The 20,030-nt window shown below is 49.2% G+C and overlaps 1 pseudogene; it reads left to right on the forward strand.

Annotated features, from left to right (window-relative positions):
• The first annotated feature begins 4,942 nt into the window (after positions 1-4,942).
• LOC102242898 lies at positions 4,943-5,416 on the forward strand (annotated as a pseudogene).
• Positions 5,417-20,030: the final 14,614 nt, after the last annotated feature.

A 20,030-nucleotide genomic window follows, 5' to 3' on the forward strand; every position in this document is an offset into this window, starting at 1 on the left:
CCATGCACATGCCTTGGCCTAGCACCAACGGCTCACCTGCTCCACCATCCCGCCGGGGTCCCACTCTCGTCAGGGCCCATCAGGGCCAGCAGCGCTTCCACTGCTGCCCGCTGCCAGCACCACATCGCCAACACCCACCCTGTTCCATTCCACCCCCTGGTGGTCAGCTCACATCATAGCAAGCAGTAGAACTCCTGGTTGAACTCCCAGTCGAACAATTTGCATATTAGGCTTTTATTATATAGGATGGTAATAACCATTATTTAATCCTCACCCGACGATATGTTTTTACTGATTGTAAAGAGAGAAGGAGGGAGAGAGAGAAATATCAATGAGAGAGAGAAACATCAGCTGCCTTCAGTACCTGCCTTGACCAGGGATCAAACCCACAACCTTTTGGTGTATGGGACGATGCTCCAACTGAGTCACCCGGCCAGGACATAACCATTACTTAATAAGTGCTTACCATGTGCCAGGCACTGTGCTCAGAGCCATTTGATACAAACAACTGCCAAGATCTTCAATTTACCAAAGAAGAAAGTGAGACTCACAAAAGCAAGGCACTTTCAAGGTCTCACACCTGCTATGCGGCAGAGCTGGGATTTGAAGCCAATGCCCAGATGTCTGCAGCCCTCAAATAGCCACCGTTTCCACCCAGGAGCCTGGGTCGAGGCTGGTGGTCCTGTGGGCCGACACCCACAGGGAGAATGAGCTTTGCCTGGGCTCCCAAGGACTCAAACAACTGCTGGACACTCCTGTTCTGTCTCCTGTATTTCCTCCCCCAGCCCCCTCACGCCCACTGCGTGAGCCTGCACCGCACAGAATGGAGGCCATTTTCGCTGCGGAGGCAGCGAGGGAACACGGGCCTCTCATCCACAGGGGACGTGGAAACAATTTCCAGAAACGCAGAATAGCATATAGTTGAGAGCCTGGACTCCAGCCTGCCACTCCTCAGCTTCCCGACCCTGACCAAGCCAGTGAGGATTCAGTACGTTAATACACATCACGTACAGCATGGAGAAAGGGGCTGGCGCGCTGTCAACAATTTCAAAGCGTCAGCCACCATTAGGACTATTTCAGCTAAAGCAGCAGAGGCCAACCACCCCACAGGGGGCTGAGGACTCTTCTTTGCACATAATAAAATTCGTCTTTAATGAACAACTGTCAGAAAATGTAAAAATTCAGGTTAAAAAATCACCAACAATCCCACTCTTCAAAGATTATCTTTCTTTAAAATAAAATATGTTTTTATTGATTTCAGAGAGGAAGGGAGAGGGAGAGAGAGATAGACACATCAATGATGAGAGAGAATCATTAATCGGCTGCCTCCTGCATGCCCCACACTGGAGATCGAGCCCACAACCCGGGCATGTGCCCTGACCGGGAATCAATCCATGACCTCCTGGTTCATAGGTCAACCACTGAGCCACACCGGCTGGGCCATCTTTCTATTCTTCAATTTAACTAATATCATAGTTATTTGGTGCTTTTTTCTCTGTCCCCTACTTCCAGAGGGTGACTGGGACTAGTGGTTCTCCTGCCCTGTCAGCACCTGAGTCACCCTGGTCCCAAACAGTCACCCAAGCCTCTGGGTTTGCTCACAGTGGTGACGTCTCAGAGACAAGCGAAAGAGGCTGAAGAACAGGCTGTGCAAGTGTGTCTGGCTTGTCCCCAACCACCCAGAGAATTTTATAAGCAAAGCATTTTAGTGAATTTTAAAAGGTGAATCAGAGCCCTAGCTCAGTGGATAAAGTGTCGCCCTGTGGACTGAAGGGTCCCGGGTTCGATTCTGGTCAAGGGCACACGCTGTATTGTGCTAAGTCCCGGGTAAGGGGTGTACAGGAGGCAGCCAATCAAGAATTCTCTCTCATCGTTGATGTTTCTATCTCCCTCTCCCTTCCGCTCTGAAATAAACAAACAAATAAATAAATGGTGATCAGAGCTGCTACCTCCTGGTTAGATCCTTTCAACAGCTTCCCATTGCCCTAAGGAAAATGCCAAGATCCCCACCGTGACCTTGAAGCCATGCACGACGGCCTATGTCTGCATCCTGGCTTCCATATATTAGTTGTGTGACTTTGGACAATTCATTTAGACTTTTCTGTACCTCACTTTTCTCGTATAAAGTGAAAACAACAGGGCCTACCTCATAGAGCTGTTATGAGGGCAAATATGCTAAGTGAGCAGAACAGCACTGGGTATATGGCAAGCCCTTGAGAAGTGTCAGCAGCGATTACTGTCATTGTTTTGTCCCATTATTCCCTTTGCCCTCTCCCCTGGGAGGCACACCCCAGCAGCCTGACTGAGCCCCCACCTACAACCCCTCGGCTTCGTGACCTCTGACGGCATCCAAAGGCAAAACAGCAGGGCAAGGCTTCTCCTTGTTTTATGGCGGGGGGGCGGGGTCTTTCCAAAAGCCCCTACTGCCACCTTGACCAGAACAGGATCCCACACCTGCCCCTAAATGAATAGCCAGCAGAGAGGGAATAAATGGAACAGCCTAGTTACACAACACCTGAACAAATCAGCCTCCTGCTAGCTCTGAGCAGCACTTCTCAGACTCCAGGTGTTTGCCAAGGGTCACCTGGGGAGCTTCTTAAAACACAGATATCAGGGCCCCACCCTGCAAGCTTGATGAGGTAGGTCCGTGGTGGGGCCAAGAAACTGCATTCTTGCCCTAGCTGGTTTGGCTCAGTGGATAGAGCGTCAGCCTGCGGACTGAAGGGTCCCAGGTTTGATTCCGGTCAAGGGCACATGCCCAGGTTGCGGGCTTGATCCCCAGTGGGGGATGTGCAGGAGGCAGCTGATCAATGATTCTCTCTCATCGTTGATGTTTCTATTTCTCTCTCCCTCTCCCTTCCTCTCTGAAATCAATAAAAATATATATTAAAAAAAAAAAAAGAAATCGCATTCTTGCCTGGCCGGTGTTGTGCACTGCTTGAGGGTCACCCTGCGCACCGAAAGGTTGCAGGTTGGATTCCAGGTCAGGCCTTGATCCCCAGTAGGGGGCATGTAGGAAGCAGCCAATCGATGCTTCGCTCTCACATTGCTGTTTCTTTCACTGTTTCTTTCTCCCTCTACCTTCCACTCTCTAAAAAAAAAAAAAAAAAAAAAAAGTCAATTTTTAAAATCCTAAAGAAAATTAAAAAGAAATTGCATTCTCACAAGTTTCCAGATGCTGCCCATGCGGGTGGCTAGGGACCACAGTTTGAGAATCCTGGCAGGCAAGAGAGATAAATGCCCCCAAACCGTAACCCAGTCCCCGACTGCCATCTCCACCCCTGAAATGGAGTGTGTGAGACAGTGGCTATATGAAGGCCTCCTGGAGATTTCTGCCAGTTTTCAGGGCTTATGTTCTTATGGCCACCATCCCGCTTCTGCTGATTTCTTGCAGCTGTTGCCTTTCTTTCTGACCTGGAATTGAACCAAATGAGTGACGAGGGAGGGAGAGCATTTTCCCTGCTCCCAGAGCAACCGTGGGGACGGGCTGTTGTGTGAGCAGCACACAATAGAAAGTAGCACAAGAGACATTCCTGTCCTCAGCCCTGAGGCCGCCCTGACGCAGGGTTCTCACGTTCTCACAGCCCTTCGCTCCACACAGCGCCCAGCCGGCTGCCGCCTTCCTCCTTCCCTCCTCCCACACACCCCTCGTTCCCAGGCTCCTAAAAGGAATCTGGGAGGGTTTTGAGCCTCTGAGGCTGAGAACCGGCTGGCCAGGAGGGGTGTCCCCTGAAGGCGTCCAGAGGCACCAGTTTGGGGGACGGGCGTTTATAAAACTCCAGGAAGACAGTATCTTTTAATGCAGTTGATTTCATCTCCTCAGATCCTGGAAAAGTGACCATGCCCTTCACTGTGAACTGAGGGTGCCTCGCAGTCCAGGCACCGGGAGGGAGGCCCTCTTGGCTGTCAGCTTATTCTGAAACCTCAATGCACCTGGCGGAGTCCAGAGGGAGGCGTTGGTATTTACAACCCGCTTCCCTCTCAGGAGAGCAGACCCTGCATTGTTAAGCGAAAGACTTGTTCTGAGGCCCTTGCTGGGTTTGGCCCTGCAGAGGCAGCCTGGTAGCAGTTTCGGAGGAGGGGCTGGGAAGGGCCAAACTGCTCAAACTGTTGGTGTCAGGAGGGAGCACCCAAAGCCCATGGGGGCGACGAGGTGGCGGGGAAGCCGTGAGGAAGGAGGGAAGGTGGAGTAGAGCCAGCCGAGGGGAGCAGGCAGTCCTGCGTGGGCGGCAGGGAGAGGGAGGAGGTGGGGGGGTGGGGGCGGTGAAGGATGGATGAGGGCCACCTGGTGGCCACAGCACAGGGATGCCCCAGTGCCACTCTCAGTTGTGTGCTGAGCAGCGCTATCACTTTCAGACTCGCACGTCTCCAGTGAAATTCTGCTCAGAGAGCAGCCTGCTAGTCATGGTTTCTTGGGAGAAGAAATGCATCCTACGTTTGAGTCAATTCCAAGATAAAACTAAAGGGAACAGCTGCTAGAATTCAGCAGAAGCAGGAAACCAGAGCCACATGATTGTAAGCCTGAGAAATAGCAAGAGTCTGGTGGAGGGTGAGAGGTGGGGTTTGAGCCACCCTTATTTCAATCCCAGTGAGCTGGGAACCGCCAGCTAGGCCTGGGTTCCCCCATCGCCTTCAGGACAGTTTGCCCCAGCTTCCTAGGCTAAAAGAAGTCTGTTTTTGTTCAGGTGAGAGGGTGGAGGTAGGGGGGCATTATGATGGGTCACAGATAATTATATGTGTTTCCATTCCCCTCCACTGTGATTGGGTTGGGGCAGGTAGACCTTGTTTTGGCCAATGAGGCAGAGTGGGCAATCTCCTGGGGGCTGTTGGGAAGGTCTTCCCTCTCTAATAAATGGAGATGGGGAGTTAGGCCAAGCCCTGCCTCAGCTTTCCTTCCTGAGGTTCTGTCGGTGGTAGATCAGCCAAGCAGGCGGCCACAGCCATGAAGGTAGAGCTGTGTGGTTTCAGTGGGTACAAGTTCCATCCCGGACACGGGAAGCGCTATGCCGGGACCCACGGGAGTCGGTATTCCTTTCCAAGAGGAATCCTGGGCAGATAAACTAGACTGTCCTCTACAGAAGAAAGCACCAAAAGGTACAGTCGGAAGAAATTCAAAAGAAAAGAACCCGCTGTGCAGTCAGATTCCAGAGGGCCATCACTGGTGCACATCTTGCTGATATAATGGCCAAGAGGAACCAGAAACCTGCAGTTAGGAAAGCTCAGCAAGAACAAGTTATCAAGGCTGCTCAGAAGCAAAAAATGCTAAGCAAGCATCTCAAAAAACAGCAATGGCTGCTCCTAAGGCCCCCACAAAGGCAGCACCTAAGCAAAAGATTATGAAGACTTCTGCTCTGCATGTTGGTGGAAAACACTAAGTTGGCAGATGAGATTTTAAAATAAAGACCTAACTAAAAAATATAAATAAATAAATAAGAAGAGGTGGGAGGGGAGGGTTCAGAATATCAGGGTTAAAAGTGTGAACCTGCCTCTGATTAGCTGTGCGATCTTGAGCAAATTACTTGATCTTTCTGCCTCATGTTCCTCGTCTGCAAAATTAAAATAATTATGGCACCTTCCTCATAGGGTTGTTGTGAAGATCAAATGAGTGAATTCACCAAAAATGTTTAGACAGTTATGGCACCTGGTGAGCACCCGATACGTGGTAGCTGTTGTTATTTTTATCTGTGGATATGATGCTTGGAGCCACTGTAGCCATCTTCTAGACATGAAGAAAGGACCCTTGACACAGAAGATGGGAAGGCAGAAGGAAAAAAGGAGTATCAATTCAAAAATGTCTACCTCAAGACCTCCTAAGTTCATAATAATCTCCTTTTGGCAAAGATCAAGTGTGAAGATAGTAAAACTTCCAACTCTTAGACAACTTGTAGTTGAGTATTGTTATTTGCAGCCCAAAGCATCCTAACCAATTGGTACATTAGTCTATGGAACACTCATATTTATTGATGAGAATACTTACCAAGGAGGTAGACTGTGGCATGGATTGCTGATTATTCTCAAATATTTAGTTTCTCCTTTCTTAAATATAAAAAAAACTGCAATATTTTAGCTGGCACATGCTGCCTAGCTAGAAACTATATTTCCTTTCCAAGTAGGTGAAGCCATGTGCCCAAGTTCAAGCCAAGGGAATGTAAATGGAAGTGATGTGTGCTACATTCAGGATTGGCCCTTAAAAGGAATGGACATGCCCTCCCTTCGCTCTTCTCCCTTCTAACTGGTGGGAAGATAGCAAGAGTTGGAGCTTGGATCCAGAGCCATTTGAAGGGTGGGCAGAGTTGTCCCACCAGCCCTGAATCACCTACTTCTGACCTCTTAATTCAAGAAAAAGAAACAACCTTCTTTAAATCACTGTGTTTGGGGTTGCTCCCCTACTGTAGATCTCTGTGAGGCTACAGAGCAGCGGTTCTCAACCTGTGGGTCGCAACCCCTTTGGGGGTCGAACGACCCTTTCACAGGGGTCACCTAAGACCATCGGAAAACACATACATAATTACGTATTGTTTTTGTGATTAATCACTATGCTTTAATTATGTTCAATTTGTAACAATGAAAATACATCCTGCATATCAGATATTTACATTATGATTCATAACAGTAGCAAAATTACAGTTATGAAGTAGCAACGAAAATAATTTTATGGTTGGGGGGTCACCACAACATGAGGAACTGTATTAAAGGGTCGTGGCATTAGGAAGGTTGAGAACCACTGCTACAGAGTATCAGGTGGAATTAGTGGCACAGAAATACTGTTCTGTGGTTAGTATTATGACCCTATGTATCAGTTGACTCTTGCTGCATAACAAAACACCCAAAATTTAGGACTTAAAACAATGACTTATTATTTCTTATAATTCTGTGGGTTGGTTGCATTCTTATGCTGGTTTTTCCAGGGCTTGTTTGTGCAGCTGCATTCAGTTAGAGGAATAGCGGAGGGCTGGGTTCAGCTGGGACAGTGAGGATGGCTAGGCCTCCCTCTCCATGAAGTCCTTCATCTTCTAGGAAGATCGTCCAAGCTAGGTTTCCTCACATGGTGGTTCCATGAGAGTTCCAAGAGGAAGTCTCAAAGCACAGCACTCATCACATCTCTGTTTGTGTCATGGTTGCCGATACTCCACTGGCCAAAGCATGTCACATGGTCAAGCCAAGAGTCAACATGGATGGGTGTAGATACCAGGAGACTTGATTCACTGAGTCATTTGGGTAACAATCAACCTCACCCTCTCATGCCCCATGAATTTTGGAAGCTCATTAAGGATAATTAGACATCCTAGTGCAATGCTCATTAGGCCCATCTGCACAGGGACTAATAACACCCTAGGGATAATTGAAATTCTTTCCTTTATTTGGTTATTTATCACCTAACTTCAAGGAAGTATTTCAGATTATTTATGTAAATATAAAAGGTTTTTAAATGGTAAAATTAAATTTAAAAGAGTATTGGAGAGAATCAGAACAGAAGGAACATGAAGGTGCGGGGGAGGGAAATGGACTAGGCTGAGGGTCAGAACAAAAGGTGCGTGTCCCACGGGGCAGTACTCCTGCTAGGAGAGGGGCATGAGAATCTCCAGAAAGTGCTGGGACAAGATCAAATAAATGGTCAGGAGATGGTGGAGGGGGTGGGGGTGAAGAAGTGGCCTCCCAGAGAGTTCTACCATCTTGTGGGGCTCATGCCAGCTGGGATGAGGCTCCATCTGAAGTCCTCTAAGGTGGTGCTTCTCACCCTTTGCTGTGTGTTAGGATCACCTGTGGAGTGGGTTTAAATACAGAGTCCCAGCCCCAGTCCCTATAACCTGGATTTCTAACCAGCTTCCCAGACGATTCTGAAGTAGGTAGCCTTTGAACCACATTTTGAAGTGACTTTGAAGCCCATAAGCTGGTGCAAGACTCCAGGCAGGGTATTCAATGGGGAAGAATAAGCAAGAGGAAAGCTACTTGAATAAGTGAGGAGCTTCTCAAAGTCCCAGGGAGATTCTAGAATGAAGGGGATGCAATGTGATCTTGGAGCTTCCTAATATTTCAGTTACTTTACTGCTGCATAGAACCATCCTCTTCCCTGAATAGCTATCTCTTGGTGAGTCTCTCGGCCCCCAGCAATATTATTGGCTCTAGGACCTGCCCGCCTTCCCCACTTGTTGGACCCAGGGTGGGCACCTGACTCCAGTTGGACCAAATGCCCCCCTTCCCCACTTGTTGCTGATTGGACCCAGGGTGGGCACCTGACTCCAGTTGGACCAATCAGATTCTCTCTGCCAGAAAATTGGAGCAGAGGCAGAGGGCTTTAGTATTAAGTCCACTGATGGCTGTGCTCCATAGTGATAGGCCACACACCCGCTGTTAATGCTCTACAGGGTTGCCTGGTCCCCGCCCTTCCTGGATCCTGGCTCTTCAGCTTCCCTCCATCCTGTGACAAACTCTGGCAATCTTCCAATATATTCTACTTTTGGCTGAATCAGCTTCAGTCCCTGGCTTCCAAAGGCACCTTAACTGCTACAGGCTGGCAGAGTGAGATGGGGTCAGAGTTAGTGGGTTTGAGGTTGTCTCTATGATCCCAGACTGGACTGTCCCTACGAAATGGGTGCATCTAGTCAGTTTCCTGAGGAAATCATGAAATGCCAAAGGCTGAAGGTGCTATTGGAAGAACTGTGGAAGTTTGGGAAACACATTTTGTGCTGTCGCTGGAACTCGCTGCTGAGATGCAGAAAGTGGGAGATCAGTGAGGAGCAAAGGGGGAAGAGAGCTGAGGGGAAATTAGTGGGGCCTGCACGGGGCGTCATCTTCACGGCTCTTCAGACAGAGCCCACCATGGATGGAAGAGATGCTTAAGATGACTTAAGTAGTTCTGGGAGACAGGGAAACCTCAGGATATGAGGTTCATATTTCTGAAGATTTCCCTGAAGGCTGGTGTGGTAGCCAGCCTCCACTGTCCCCAGAAACCCCCACCTCCTATTGGTCAGGTGCTTATATAGGCCCCTCCCACATTAAATAGGGCTGACCTGGGTGACCAACAGGATATGACAGGAGAGATGGTATGTGATTTTCAAGACTATATCCAGCCTCACTCTCCTGGATGGAGAAGCCAGCCTCCATGTTGTGAGGATACACACGCAGCCCTCTGGAGAGGCCCATGACTCGAGGAATTAAAGCTTCCTGCCAGCCATCTCTCTGTGAGTGACATGTCGACCACACTTCATGAGAAACCCTGAGTCAGAACCACCAGCTGAGCTGCTCCTGGATTCTGAGCCACAGAAGCTGTGTGAGAGAATACACGTTTATTGTGGCTAAGTTTGGGGGTAGTCAGTGGCCTAGCAATAGGTAACTCACACAACTGAGGATGAGGATGTGCTGGACTTGGAATATCTGCAGAAAGAAGTCACATAAGGGATGACAGGATAAGACGGTGTGGCTCAGACTCGCCTCAAGGGACCTCAGGCACCAAAGGCAGCCATGCAGACGCCCCCACCTTCTCCTATATAGGAGATAAGGGGGAGGGGGGCTCCTCTGGCCGTTGAGGGCAGGGTTCCCAAATCCTTGGAAAGAGCTGCTAACTTCCATGTCCTTTTAGGGTATGTCCTGCTCCATCGTCCTGAGAGCCAAAATAAAGTCACAACTCCCCTGATATTCAAAATACCAGGATTTCTGAGTGCCCAGCACAGGGATCGTCAAAGGTCCACCTTCTTTTTTTCCTGAGGTAGGTCCAAGCATCCCAGAGTGCCTATCCATCCAAAGGAAGCCATCATGGTTAGTTTTTCTAGTAGAGGAAGAAACCAGAAAATCTGGTCTAGACCACAGAGGGGACCCAGTCTTAGCTGCACAGCCTTCCCCAAATCAGAAGCTTCAGCAGTTTCTCAGAGCACCTCTGATGACGTGAAATATTGCCTTCACAAGACACCCAGGGACCCGTCCTAAAGGAGTGGCTCAAGGGTGTCCCAATTTCTTAGAACATGAAGTCCAGGCCTTCGGTACAAGCCGTCCTGCAATGCTGAGTCAGACTGCATGCTTCCCGGGAAAGGAAGGGAGACTCCGGGTGTGCTCATAGCGTGGGGACTGCTCCTGGCCTGTCTGGGCTTGCCATGTCCCTCAGGGAAAGGCAGGCCTCTGAGGGCTCCTGCTGCTTCTTCTCTTTTCTGCCTTCTACTTTTCCACATGCTTCTCACTCTACCCTCTCTACTTCATCCCCACCACATCTCACTGCCTGCAGGCCCAAGGTGCTCAGAGACCTTTACCCCCAGGGTCCACCTCCTAAATAGTCCCACTCCTTTCTCTCAAAGGTTCCTCTTTGGGGAAATTTCTGATGGGCTTGGCAACAGCATTGTGGTGACCTCTGTGCTCCTGATGTTATAGTCATGGTATGGGGGCAGGGACCCTCACCCAACCTCACTCCCCACCTCCCATGATGGGAGGAAGATTTTCTCCCACAATCCTGGGCTCAGCATGCAGAGAAGTGCCAAGAAGCCGCGGTAGGACCCTCCTGGGGACCTCTGCCCAGTCCCTAGTGGGATAAATGCACCCTTGGGTGGCCCCACACTACAGCCCCCACCATCACTCTTGTGTCCCAGCACAGACCTTACCATCACGACGGCTTTCAGGACCCTGCCTGCCACTCCCCATCCCTGGGCCAGCTGTCCCCATCCCAGAGCAGGGGTCTCAGCTGAATAGGGAAGTGCGGTCACTCCAGAGAACCTTGACTACTGAGTTGGGGTGGGACTGAGCTTGTAGTTATTCCCACTACATTCTGGAGAACTTTTAGACCTGGGAAGAGCTGGGGAGGTGCTTTTTCTGCTGCAGGCCTCTGAGTGTGAGCTGACAGGAAGGCCAGAGAAAGGACGAGGTCTGGGTGGTACCAGCCATGCTCGGGCCTCAGCATTGTCAGGGTGCAGCAAAGAAGGATGGAGGCACGGCCTTCCCGCACACACAGCCAAGATAGCCCCACAAGAGGAGGAGTCTGTTTTCCCACCTGGAAAATAGGAATAATGAAATTATAGCCCGACCCGGCATGGCTCAGTGTAGACCTATGAACCAGGAGGTCATGGTTCAATTCCCGCTCAGGGCACATGCCCAGGTTGTGGGCTCCATCCCCAGTGGGGGCAGGGCATGCAGGAGGCAGCCAATTGATGATTCTATCTCATCGTTGATGTTTCTATCTCTCTCTCCCTCTCCCTTTCTCTCTGAAATCAATAAAAATAAAATTTTTAAAAATAAGGAGATTATAGGAATAATGCCTTTATTCAACCTCTGATGAGGTGAATTTTCCAGTGACACAATGGTAGTCAGGGCAGGGATGGAGTGAGACCCTGAGATTTCAGAATTTAGGCTGAGTCTGGCAGCAAAGCCAGGCAAACAAAGACAAGGACTGATGTTTTGACACTCATAAATCTGTCTGGAGACTCTCAGGAACATGATTGATGGGACTGAATCGGTGAATGACTGAATTCATGGCTCCAGGTGAAACCATCCGGGGAAACGGCACTGTGAAACTGTGAAACCAGCCCTAACCGGTTTGGCTCAGTGGGTAGAGCATCGGCCTCTGGACTGAAAAGTCCCAGGTTTGATTCTGGTCAAGGGCATGTACCTCGATGTGTCTCTCTCATCGATGTTTCTAATTCTCTATCCCTCTCTCTTCCTCTCTGTAAAAAAAAATCAATGAAATATATATTTTTTAAAAAAAGAAACTGTGAAATCATAAAACCTAACTCCTAGAGGCTGGCAATGGTCGAAAATTGGGAGCTACCCCTCAGCTCCCAGCCCCTGATGAGGTTTTGCCTCAGCGCCACCTGCTGGCGGGCACTGACTGGCCAGCTCCTACTAGAGCCGGGAGCCTGTCACAAGGATGCGGGAGGAGTCTCTCTCTCAGGGAACAGCATTTACCTGACTTATTCCAGAGGGTCAGTCCAGAAAACATAGCAAAGCCTTGGAAAAGGAAAAAGCGATTCCTGCTTTTCCCTTCAGAGGAGGGCTTTCCCCGCTAGGCGTCCGCTGATGATGATTTGATTCTTTAAAGGTGCGTAAGATTGATTACCTTTGACTGACTTTATAATGCCATAGGAATAGAGGTAGCTTGTTCAAAACAGATTACAATGCAAGTGGTTACTGTTCACAGCCGTGCAAAGGAATTTTGTCCAGTAGAGAATGTAAACACCTGCAGTCTGATTCTCGTTTGAACTATTTTCAGCATCTTGCTGGCTCCTTGTCAGAGAATGAGCTCAAGAAAATCTTTGACATGTGTTTACTTTTTATTTGTATGAGGGCCAAGATTTTACCTTCCTTAAAAATATTTTTTTATTGATTTTTACAGAGAGAAAGGGAGAGGGATAGAAAGTTAGAAACATTGATGAGAGAGAAACATCGGTCAGGATCAGCTGCCTCCTTTTCACCCCCTACTGGGGATCGAGCCCTTGACCAGAATCAAACCTGGGACCCTTCAGTCCCCAGGCTGATGCTCTATCCACTGAGCCAAACCGGTGAGGGCCCAAGAGTTTTTCTTTTTAAAAATTATACTTGAGCAGGTTCTTGGTTCCCAAGAAATGTACGAAGTCACACCTTCCTTCCCTTCCTGCCCCCCACCTGTCAGGTAGCACCAGCAAAAGCATTCTCTGGGTCCCCACTGTGCCCAGCACAGGTTTCAAGGACAAGCTGCCCTGCCAGCCTCTTCCTCCAGGCTGCCAGCTCCCGGGGCAGGGGGCAGCTCTGCTTCTCTCTGGATCTGCAGAGCTCGGTTGAATGAATTTACGAATATCATTAATTTGAACCACACCTCACTGCTGGTGAAAGGTCGGAACAGGAAGCCGGGTGGGTCTACATGGGATATAACACTCCTGGGCCTCAGTTTCCACATCTGTGAAATGAGGGTAATATTTCGTGTGTGTTGAACATGCAGATGGGAAGGAAGTCTTAAGTAACTATTGCATGTCTTCCATTTCCCTTTTAGTTTCTAGTCCTACCTCCCCCGCCCTCCCCCAAAAAAAAACCACCTCCAGATGCTACATACAGGAACAGGGTCATTTCCTCTGGCTCTGCACCCTGCCAGGCCCACAGGAAGTGTTGGTTCATTCTCCCTGCCTGGCTCATGAATGAGAAGGGAAAGAGGAGGTGGCTGAGGGGCCCCTCATCGAGTGGACAAGAAGCAGGACTTGCCCTGACCGGTTTGGCTCAGTGGATAGAGCGTCGGCCTGCGGACTGAAAGGTCCCAAGTTCGATTCCGGTCAAGGGCATGTACCTTGGTTGCAGGCACATCCCCAGTAGGGGGTGTGCAGGAGGCAGCTGATTGATGTTTCTCTCTCATTGATGTTTCTAACTCTCTATCCCTCTCCCTTCCTCTCTGTAAAAAATCAATAAAATATATTAAAAAAAAAAAAAAAGCAGGACTTACTTAGCAGGAGCCTTGGCACAGATGCTGGGGGAGTTGAAGGGAAAGGCGGGTGTGCCTGGAAACGAACAGGGAAACTCCAAGAGAAAACCAAAGGGAGAGAGAGGCTGGATTTCAAGGAGCCTCAAGTCCCCACCCCAACCCCAACTCATCCCAAGCCACAGGAGTCCATCTGCTTCTCTGGCCCCCAAACAGTTTCATCAGCTAAGAATCGCTGACTCCCTGATAACTGGGATTCAGGCGTCACCTTGTGGCCATTGCTGAAACTGCCCACCCAGGCTGAGCAGAGCCCCTATGTTCAAGGTTCAGAGGGAGCCAAGCCAACACTTTTCCAGCATTCCTGGTCTTCAGCCTCTTCATCCTCATCTTTCCCTTCCCATTGATTGAGCACTGACTGTATTCCAGGCTCAGTGCTCAGCCCTTTTTAGGACGTTAGCATGTCTAATTCTTGGAACAGCCTTGAAAGGTAGGTACCACTTAATACCCTTTTACAGATGAGGAAACGGAGGCACAGAGAGGTGAAGGAGTTTTCCGAAGGCCACACAGCTAGGAAGCTGACCAGAAGGGCTTCTCGCTGAACAGGAGAGGGACAGTGAGGCAGGTGGCCCTGCTCTGAACATCAGTTGGCCTTGGGACCTTTCAGCTCTATTCCAGTATGTTTTGGGGCCAGACCCTATATGGGGCACTGGTAGCTCCTGTAATCCTCTGTCTTGATCCCATTAATCCCCTCCACAGCGCCAATCACCGTTTGTCTGGCCTGACTTACTTGTCAGGTGCCAGTCTCCCACTAAGACTGCGGGCTTCCTGAGAGCAGGGGCCTCGCTGTCTGCTTCACTGTGTGTCTCCAGAGCTCTAACTTGATCTCCGAAGACAGAATAGGTCCCAATAAACATTCCTGAGTGAACTAATAAATCAATGAATAATACAAGGTTTTAAAAACAAATTAGTCCCTGCCCTGAAGGTGCTGACAGCCTCGTAAGGCAGATTGATGGAGGGCAAAAGTGGTTCCTGTCCCCCCACCCTGCCACCCTCATCTCCTCTCGGTGCTTTGCCAGAGGGAACGACAGGAGCTTTGGGAGCCCAAAGGGCCTCATGGCAGGCTTCCTGGGGAGGGATGAGGCAGCAGAGCTGAGAACTATGAAGGAAGGTAGGGGAAAGACACTCCAGGTAGAGGCCACATGAGCTAGTGCCTGGAGAGGAGGGCCTGCATGGTGTGCACACGAATTCTAAGCCTCAATGAGGAACGTGAAGGGAGTAAGGGAGGTTTGCAGGGAATCCACCAAGTGAGCCATTGGAAACAACCCCTCCCTCGCCTATGCCTCCGATTCCTCATCCACAAAACGGGAATAAGAATGGAACGAGACAGGGCCTGGCACACAGTAACTCTGAGGTCTCCCCACCACTAGATGAACTTCAGGAGGATGACCACCAGGGGCCAGTATCAGGGCCCCAGAATCCAAGTGGGAAATGGTCTGAGACCCAGTGCTGGGGGGACCACGGCATCCAGCGGATTTAAGTCAGCACCTCGAGATGGCAGCATCAGGAGACTCCTTGGGGTCCAAGCATCCGACCCCCATGAGATGAAGGAGCTTCATCCTACAATGCATGGAGCCAGGTCAAAGAACTGGGATGGGCCTCACACGAAGGGTACAGGATGGAGACTTAGACACCAGTCATTCATCCTTTCCTCCAACAAATGTTTATTAAGCAGCTCCTATGTTTCAGCTGTTAGACGCCCTGGGGATGCTGCAAATAAACCAATACAGTGTGTGAGTTTGTGTGTGTGCATGTGTGTGGTGTATGAGATACTGAAAAGTCCCAGGGCTAATAAATTAAAGATAGAAAAGGGAAATAGGGAAGGTGGGAATGGTTTGCAATTTTAAATAGGATGGTGCAAGGAGACCAGAGATGTGGTAGGAGTAAGCCATGAGGATATCTGAGGGAGGAGTGTCCAGGCAAAGGGGAAGGCACGTGCAAATGCCCTGGGGCAAGATTGTGCCTGCTGTGGTTCAAGGAGCAGTGAAGAAACTTGGGGAGGGGGGGCTGGAAGGAGGGAGCCAGATGGCGCAGGGTCTTACAGGCCACTGGGATGCCCAAATGAGGATACAACGCGTAGTGACAAAGGTGCGCACTGGAGACAAGCACAGAGCCGCTCATTAGACAACTTGAAACTTGTGTCTCATTACCCAACCACACCTCCCACAGTGCAGCATGAATTAATATTTTCTATAAATCCTGTAATTATCTTGTGAATAGCGCAATTATACTGCATTGTGTTTGTGTGTATTAAAAGCATTCGTTTGTTAAGTGTAAACACTTAAAATATAACATGTATTATGTAACACTTTTTACTTTTTTTTATTTAATAAACTGGAAGCCTTAACATGGGAAGCAGAGGAAACTTTTCTTGACCTCCAAGAGTTTCCTGGAGACGGGTCTACACTCACACTCACCCACACCCTCACATACACACACACACTCACTCTGCCTCAGGTGGCCTTGGGCAGATCCCTGCAGTGTCTTCCACTACCTCTGCCTCACCTGACCCAGCCCTTGACCATGTACAGAGAGCATCCTCATGGACCTTTGATACAAAATGGACAGAGATTAGTGTGTCCATTTTGCAGATGGATACGCTGAGGCTCTGAGAGGACCCTGCTGAAAGTGGCTGAGGATGGAGCAGGGAGTCTGAAGAAGGCAAGATGAATATGGGGGAAGATTTAAAAGTTTAAAGGTGAGGAGAAGAGCAGGAGAATGTCCTTGCTAACCATCTGAAGGATCATGACCTCAGATAAATCTGGGTTTGAGTCCCAGCCCCACCATTTATTAACTATTAGAGGCCTGATGCACAAAATTTGTGCAAGGGGCTCGGCCCCCACCACCACCGCGGCTTCGCCCAGAAGGTCATCTGGTCTGATTGCATATTACTATTTTATTATTATAGATGGGTAAATTCCTTGAACTCCCTGAACCTCGATTTGCAAATCTCTACGATGGGAATAATGCCAGTACCTTGTGATTTTGTTGTGCAGATTAAAATGAGGTAGTATTGGTGAAACAGCTGCTGTTATTATTGTTATTTTCAATCTTACCAAGTCCTGGGGTTAGGGGTGGGTTGGGACAGAGTGGGGAGGAGGCTGTTCAGATTACACCCCACCCAGCCACAGTCATGCGCTGGCGGACTCCAGTTATTGTACACTTGTCACAGTTCAGCATTTCCATCACCCTTGTTTATACTTTACAGAGTGCTGTCATTTATTCATTGGGCATTTCCTGAGTGCCTCCTGGACAAACCAGCACAGTGTCGGGCCCTGGGTATCTCCTGACACTGTCCCTGCACCCAGAGAGCAGACATCAAGTAGTTAATCATAAAAATAAACACAGAGTTAGGAACTGGGTTAAGGGCTGGGAGAGAAAAATGTAGAGGGGCCAGGAAAGAGCATCACAAGAGGCCCCAATTCAACCTCAACAAACCTGCACAGCAGCACCAAGGATAACTCTCACCCCCAATGCCTGGGATGGGGACCCTGGACCTCAGGGCAGGGCAGGGCAGGGCAGGCACTGGCCCCAGGGCACCGATGAGGTGGGGTGAAGGTCCCAGGAAGTCAGCATCCAGCTGACTCCTTCCCCACGACGCTGGCCCAGGGGAAGGAGAGCTCTGCCAAAGGAGTTCCCCTGGAGTGAGGCCTGCCGAGCTGCCAGGAAAGCGAAAGGGACCTTCATGGAGTCCTAGTCCCTTCACATCTGCTTTGCATCACCTGAGGGGTGAGGGGCTGGCTCAGGCCCCTGGGCTCTGAAGGGCACCAACTGGGGCACATGGGCCCCCGGTTACGCACAGCTATTCCAAGCTTGGACTCTGGCGGGGAGGGTTGCTCCCCAGGGGAGGATGTGCCAGGCTGGCTTGGCCGGGTGTCCACCTTGCAGGCAGAGCAGGCCAGAGGCTACGCTGACTCTGAGTTGAGTTTATTGAGCTGCTATTTGGTAATGACCAATCTGTGGGCTCCATTTTGCTACTTGCAAAGCCCTTGCACAACCCCTATCTCTTCTGATCCTCACCAAAAACCTGGCAGGAAAGAAAAGGCACTGGGCATGGAGCTGGAAGACCAGGGGCCAAGTTCTACCAAGTGCCACATGTCTTTCATTCAGCCACTCAACAAACATTCACAAAGCAGCTACAGTGTGCAGGGCACTCTACTAAGTGCAGTGAGCAAAAACAGACCAACCACCCTAGCCACTTTGGCTCAGTGGATAGAGCACTGGCCCTCAGATTAAAGCATTCAGGGTTCGATTCCGGTCAAGGGCACCATTCCCCGCCCTGGTCAGGGCGAGTGCAGGAAGCAACCAATCAGTGTGAGACACATCAATGTTTCTCTCTGTCTCTCCTCCTCCCTTCCACTCTCGCTAAAATTAAATGGACCAGGGAGAGGTCAATGGGGGGAAAAAGAGACATATGTAATACTTTAAACAATAAAGAATTTAAATTTAAAAATAAATATAAATAAATGGAAAAATATCCTCGGGTGAGGATTAACAACAACAAAAAGTTTAAAAAAAAAAACCAAACACAGACTAACCAAGGACTCTTCAAACAGAAAGTAATCAAATAATCATATAAAAGCCAGGAGTTCGATTCACAGGCCTTATCTATGTGGCATCTCTCCCTGTCTCAGCCAAGCCATATGCATGTCCTGTTGGCTCTATCCTGTCTATCCCAAGTCCGACCACTTCTCGCTCAGACTTCAGCTAGACGCCCTGTGTTAAAATCCCAGCTCCGTCACTAACCAGCTGTGCAACCTTAGGTAAGCTCCTTAACCTCTCTGTGCCCCTGTTTCCTCATCTGTAACATGGGTACCTATCCCTTATCTCATGAAGTGCCAGTTGATGAACGGAAAAGTGTAAAGTGCTCAGAATAATGCCTGGCACAAAGTGAGCACTAAACAGGGTGGGACAGAAATAGATTTACAGTTGCCCATATGGAAAATAGTACAATAAATAATAAATAATAATACAAGAATTATCTGTGTTTTGTGTAGTCATAACTGTAGACTTACTTTTACACCACCCTGTATAAGCGTTTTATGAAATAAATAAAAGATATTAGCGACTTCCATTTGAGAGGCTCCTGGGCACTGAGAACAGTAGCAGCTTCTTTATTTACATTACCGTTAATCCCCACATTCCTCTATAACAGTGGTTCTCAACCTTGGCTGCACATTAGAATCACCTGGGAATCTTTTTAAAATCCTGATTTCCGGGCCTCATCCTCCAGAAATTCTTTCTTTGTTGTTACTAATGTGGCCCCGCCCCATAACAAAGAAACAGAATTTCCAGAGGATGAGACCCAGAAATCAGGATTTTAAAAAGATTCCCAGGTGATTCCAATGTGCAGCCAAGGTTGAGAACCACTGCTGTATAAGATAGTTCTTATAGTTCCCATTTTACAGATGAAGAAACCGAGACCCAGGTGAAGCCACTTGTCTGAGCTGACCTAAGCTGACTAGCAGCCCTCTGTACTGTACTACACTATGTTGCTTTTCTCCACCACAAAAGCAGGGGGATGGATGAGGCCTGTCTTGGACCTTCTCACTCACACTTACAGCTGAAGACCCCTCCCATGTAGGAACCATCCCGGGCTTGAAAAAGCCTGGGAAGATTTCCTAGTTGTGCAGTGTAACTAATAGCTCAGAGCTACAACCATCTCATTAAGCAATTAGCTCTGGGAGAGCCAAGGCAAGGAAGTGACTTCATTGGTCACCTGACACCGCCCTGCCGCTGGGGCTGGAGGTAATGGGGATAATCATGGCAGTGGTGGTAATGACATGGATGGTGACGTTGTCAAGTGATGGAAAGATGACAGCTCTGTCAGATCTTGATGTCGGTGGAGGAGGCGACGGGACTGGTAATTGACTTGGTGGTGGTTAAGGTGATGGCTAATGCTGGTGGCAGATCCTAGCACTGATGGAGAGGTGACAGCGGCAGCGATGACCCTGTGGCCGGGCTCTCAACCTCCATTCCACCCTCCTAGATGGGAAGGTTGGAAAGCCAACAAATACAGTTCCCTCCCTCGCAGCGTTTGCACGTGGAACAGGCAAATTAGATTCACGCAGGCAAGACTGGGGGCTAAAGTGAGACTCAGTCATTTCTGTTCTTCATTTATAAAATAGGGACACAATAGGACAGTACCTGCCACATAATAAGCACTATGTAAGTGTTGGTTGTTGTTGCTATTATTGTTTTTAAATTTATTTCATCTTTTTCCTGCCCCCTTCCGGCTGTTTCTGCCCGCTAGCAAGGCTGCAAGAACAGGAGGTGTTTGTGCAGCAGCTCTCTGGTGTCAGGTGTCCGGCATTCTCTCCAGCTTCCAGATGGCCCAGAGGCCGTGGCAGTGGTGAAAGCAGCTTCTTAAATGCAGCTCCCTGACCCCTGGATTGAAGCTTCTTGAATTCACAGCCCAGCTCCAGAGGTAGTGGCTCTCTTGGTGGGTCAGTTGTGTAGAGTTCTAGGAGTCATTCCTGGAGGCGTGGTCACTGAGCCTCTCCAACAATTGTCCGGTATTGAATACCTTCCTGCTAAAAAGACCAAGGGGGGAGGGAGTTCTGTTTCCTGCCCTAATCCCTGACAAATACAGTTTGAGAGCCTGATGGTTAAA

The sequence above is a fragment of the Myotis brandtii genome, unplaced genomic scaffold (assembly GCF_000412655.1).
Source record: "Myotis brandtii unplaced genomic scaffold, ASM41265v1 scaffold456, whole genome shotgun sequence".
NCBI classification, from domain to species: domain Eukaryota; kingdom Metazoa; phylum Chordata; class Mammalia; order Chiroptera; family Vespertilionidae; genus Myotis; species Myotis brandtii.